This window comes from Myotis brandtii, unplaced genomic scaffold (assembly GCF_000412655.1).
Source record: "Myotis brandtii unplaced genomic scaffold, ASM41265v1 scaffold421, whole genome shotgun sequence".
NCBI classification, from domain to species: domain Eukaryota; kingdom Metazoa; phylum Chordata; class Mammalia; order Chiroptera; family Vespertilionidae; genus Myotis; species Myotis brandtii.
The window spans coordinates 2,117,475-2,122,339 of record NW_005366140.1 but is presented as its reverse complement, the minus strand read 5'-3'; the positions used below and the strand labels follow the sequence as shown (position 1 = coordinate 2,122,339).

The 4,865-nt window shown below is 54.2% G+C and overlaps 1 protein-coding gene and 1 long non-coding RNA gene across 2 annotated transcripts in view; one reads left to right on the top strand and one right to left on the bottom strand.

Annotated features, from left to right (window-relative positions):
* The window catches only part of MAST3 (microtubule associated serine/threonine kinase 3), a 41,870-nt gene that overhangs the window by 10,644 nt on the left and 26,361 nt on the right, over positions 1-4,865 (top strand). The window lies entirely within an intron of this gene.
* The window catches only part of LOC106727407, a 19,281-nt gene continuing 18,299 nt past the window's right edge, over positions 3,884-4,865 (bottom strand). The window contains exon 3 of the long non-coding RNA XR_001363587.1: positions 3,884-3,893. This is a non-coding gene — a long non-coding RNA (uncharacterized LOC106727407). The remainder of the gene's footprint in view (positions 3,894-4,865) is intronic.

Sequence of the window (4,865 nt, the reverse complement as noted above, 5' to 3'; positions counted from 1 at the left end):
TCCGGCCCCGCCCTCGAGGCCTGCTGGAGACCCAGAATCCCGGGCCTTGGGCCCCTTCCCGGTCCAGCCTTCGGGTTGGGCCACCCACAGGGGCCGCGGCCAGGTTCACCGTCCGGGCCTCTTTCTTTGCAGTCTGTCTCCGAGTAGCCAGAGCCCGTCCTTGCTGAGCCCCAGCAGCCCCTGCAGCCCCTGCAGCCCCTCCCTGGGACTGCACCCCTGGAGGTAAGTGACAGCCAGCGTAGGAGGGCTCAGACATGCCCTGGTCCCCCAAAGCCTCGGAGACTCCCCAAACCCAGCTCCCTCCCCCAGGTACTGTGGGCTGCCCTCGCCTTCTATAAATGTTCAACTGACTAATAATATTTTGTTTTCACTTAAATATAACACATGACCTGTATGTTAATATCTTCTCTACCTGGAATTATGCTGCAGTCAATCTGAATTCTATAATATACTCTCTTGCTCGGCTGGCCAGAAAGCTCCTCCCTCTGAATGTACACACACACACACACACACACACACACACACACACAGTTAAGAGTTCACCATTACAGCCCCAACCACTGAACTTAACCAGGTAAAGAGGTGTAGGCAGAAAAAAACCAGCTTGACCGAGCAGCAGCCTGAGTTCCCTCCTCAACCCTTGGAGGGAGGCACCTTCCTGACCTGTTTCCCACTGAGGAAATGTAGGCTCGAGAGGAAACACCAGTTCTCTTGGTCCAGTGTGTGTGGGTGCGAAGCCGCAGGGCCAGCGTGGCCACCAGAGTCTGTCAAGGGTTTGAGCCACCCTCTGTGACTGATGGGGCTCTGGGTCTTGCCCAGGACAGGACGGAATACCAGGGTGATCATGGGCTCCTTGTACAGCTCAGGGTGGGGACCAATGTGAGTGTTGGTGTCTAGAATTTGGTGGCCCATGGGTCCTTTGCACCTTAGCGTGAATGTGCTCAGGCTCAGAGCCCGTCCTTGCTGAGCCCCAGCAGCCCCTGCAGCCCCTGCAGCCCCTCCCTGGGACTGCACCCCTGGAGGTAAGTGACAGCCAGCAGGGTAGGGCTCAGACATGCCCTGGTCCCCCAAAGCCTCGGAGACTCCCCAAACCCAGCTCCCTCCCCCAGGTACTGTGGGCTGCTGACCTCGCCTTCCGGGCCTCAGTTTACCCCGACATAAAATGGCGCGGTGAGCCACACTGGGGTGCTGATGGGGAAATTCCATTTTCAGCCATAGCCAGCAGGTCCCCTGTCCGACAGGTGGCCAAGGTGAGGCCAGAACTTGAGCTGTTGCCCAAGGTCCTGAGACAGGTGCTGGGTTCCCAGCCTGCTCAGAACCCTCCCTGCTGAATGGGCCTGGCTCCCAGGGTGACCTCAGGGATCCTCCCCACAACCAGCTCGGCTGGCCAGAAAGCTCCTCCCTCTGAATGTACACACACACACACACACACACACACACACACACACACACGGTTAAGAGTTCACCATTACAGCCCCAACCACTGAACTTAACCAGGTAAAGAGGTGTAGGCAGAAAAAAACCAGCTTGACCGAGCAGCAGCCTGAGTTCCCTCCTCAACCCTTGGAGGGAGGCACCTTCCTGACCTGTTTCCCACTGAGGAAACGTAGGCTCGAGAGGAAACACCAGTTCTCTTGGTCCAGTGTGTGTGGGTGCGAAGCCGCAGGGCCAGCGTGGCCACCAGAGTCTGTCAAGGGTTTGAGCCACCCTCTGTGACTGATGGGGCTCTGGGTCTTGCCCAGGACAGGACGGAATACCAGGGTGATCACGGGCTCCTTGTACAGCTCAGGATGGGGACCGATGTGTCAGTGGCATCTAGAATTTGGTGGCCCATCGGTTTGCACCTTAAAAGTTCACTATCTTGACTGTGGTGATGGCTTCACAGGTATATACATTTGTCAAAACTTAATCAAATTACACACTTTAAATACATGCAGTTTATCTTACATCATTTATGTCAGTTATTCCTCAAAAAAGTTTTTTTTTTTTTAAAGCACATACCTGGGTTGCTGGTTTGATCCTTTCGGGGCATGTACAGAAGGCAACCAATCGATGTTTCTCTTATCACATCAATATTTCTTTCTCTTTCTCACTCCCTCTCCCCTCCCCGCCTCTATCCCCCTTACTCTTTACTCTTTCTCTAAAGCAGCGGTTCTCAACCTGTGGGTCGCGACCCCTTTGGTGTTCGAACGACCCTTTCACAGGGGTCGCCTAAGACCATCCTGCATATCAGGTATTTACATTACGATTCATAACAGTAGCAACATTACAGTTATGAAGTAGCAACGAAAATAATTTTATGGTTGGGTCACAACATGAGGAACTGTATTTAAAGGGCCAGAAGGTTGAGAACCACTGCACTAGGCAGAGGGAATTGCATGTGCAAAGGTCCTGGGGCAGAACTGAGATTTTTAAAGCCTCTGTGGCTGCCTTAAGGGGAAGAAAGGTCTTCTGGGACAGAGGACAGGAATGGAGATGGCAGAGGCAGGGAGGTGGCTAGGTCAACATCTGGGTAGGTGATGGTGGCTCTGGACCATTTCGGGTGTCCAGAGGCAGGGACTGCTGTAGCCCCCCATTTAGCAAAGGAGGACATTCAGGATCTCAGAGGCATAGGACCTCAGATTATGTTGTCCAGGGGCACCTGGGAGACAGTGTTAGAGACCAGCCAGTTTTAGCTGGAGGAAATGGAGGCAGAGCCTGGGGCGTGTGCTTAAGTCACGGGACTGCCTCACTCGCCACCAGGGGGCAGCAGATCCTCATTGCCTTGGGCCAGGCAAGGAAATGGGTCTTTGCCTCTAAACACCCTAGAAACAGGCCCCCATTTGTCCCCTCAGCCTCAGGGGCTCTTGGGTCTGGCCCCTTTGATGCCCTTGCCTCCTCCTCGTTCATCTCCTCATCACTCACCCTGCTCTAGCCAAGCAGCTTCCTGAACTTTCCTGAAAGGCCAGCATGTGAGCTAGGACAGCCTCAGGGCGTTGGCACTCGCTGTCCTTTCTGCCCAGAGCTTTATTTTCTCCATTTCCTCTTTTCTTCGTTTTTCAAGTATCCATCAAGCCTACAGATAAGGAAGCCTTCCTTGAACACCCCTACTTAAGGGTGCCCAAGCCCTGGTTACAGCCATTATACCCATCTATTTTTCTCATTCAGATCCCATCATGGGTGTGACTTCCATGTTTTCTTGTGTGACTGTTGGGCTATTTTTCTCTCCCAGAGGTCTGGGAGCAGCCTTGAGGGCCAGACCTGGATCTGTCCTGGCCATCCTCTACCTTCAGGGCAAGCCAGGTATACACCAGGTGCTCAGCTAATGCTTGTGGCATGGACAAAAGGGAAGCAATTGGGAGGGCACTGCCTGTGGTGGTGGTGGTGGTGGTAAGACGAGTTAAAGAAGGTCCTGAGTTGGGCCCTCACAGACAAGGGGGCAACAGAGGCTGTTCCAGGCAGGAACAGCATCGTCGGAGGAGTGTTGTCTCTGGGGCCCTGAATGCCAAGGATAGAAAGAATTTGGATTTTCTACCCAAGGTACTTGGAAGCCACACAGAGAATGGGACTGAGAGGGGTGAGGACAGCTCATGGACAGGTGGGAAGGGCTACCCTCCTCTTGCCCGAGACAGCTCCTGCTCCCAATGGCTTGGTGTGGTAACCTGGAGAGCATTCCTGGGGGGATACCCAACAGATAGCTGGACAAGGTGGGCCACTGAGGGTGCCATGGACATGAGGGGACAGGAGGGGGAGCCTGAGAAAGACTAGAGAAGAAAAATCAGTAGCAAGAGAGACGAGCAGGTTAGGGCTACACACTAGTGCCTTCTGTGTGCCTGCCCCCTGTACCTCAGTCTCCCTTCGCAGACATGTGATCTGGGTGGCAGCGTCAGCCCCGGGCCAGTTACCCAAGTGTCCTGTTGCCTGTGAAGGGGCCGCCCTCGGTGACGCTGACCCTGACTTACTGGGGCCGTCACCAGAGGAGGAAGCATTCATTTACTGCCTACTGTGTTAGACATGGCTCCTTCCATAGTGAACGCGACTTACTGTACCCCCCGCCGGGTAACAGTCACTTTCTGTGCTTCCAATTCTTTCCATTTTCACGAGGGATATGTGTAGATGGGGAAACAGAGGCCTGGAAGTTAGCCTGAAGCTACATTTATTTTTTTTTAATATATTTTATTGATTTTTCACAGAGAGGAAGGGAGAGAGATAGAGAGCCAGAAACATCCATGAGAGAGAAACATCGATCAGCTGCCTCCTGCACATCTCCCACCGGGGATGTGCCCGCAACCCAGGTACATGCCCTTGGCGGGAATCCAACCCGGGACCTTTCAGTCCACAGGCGGAGGCTCCATCCACTGAGCCAAACCGGTTTCGGCGCCTGAGGCTACATTTACATATAATTTGCATAATCATCTTGTCAGCCTGTTTTCCTCCCATTTTATAGTTGAAAAGACTGAGACTTGCAAAATTACATCAAGCATTACATTCCTGGGTGTAGGCAGGCTGCTGGTCTTTTCTGTCGCACAGACAGGCAGAGAGCATAGCGTGTCAGAGGCCCTGACTCAGTTCGCTAAACAATCCCTCTGTGCCAGTCCAGTACCGGGAGATGCTGGAAACCGAGGAGCCCAAGCCCGGGGAAGACAAAGGCCGGGAGACATAAGGGCAGGCTTCCCGGAGGAGGGGACGCTGGATTTTGCCAGACACGAAGGGTATTCCAAAGAGTGGAGCCAGCGAGGGCGTGGTAGCATGAGCCCGGCCTGGCCGCTGGATGGGCCCTGAGTGTCGCACGAGCTGGAGGGGTTCGCGCCGCCGGAGAGAAGGACAGGGAGGGCCGTGATCAGATTAACATTTTATGGGCGAGGAGCCGTGTTCCAAGGCCCAGG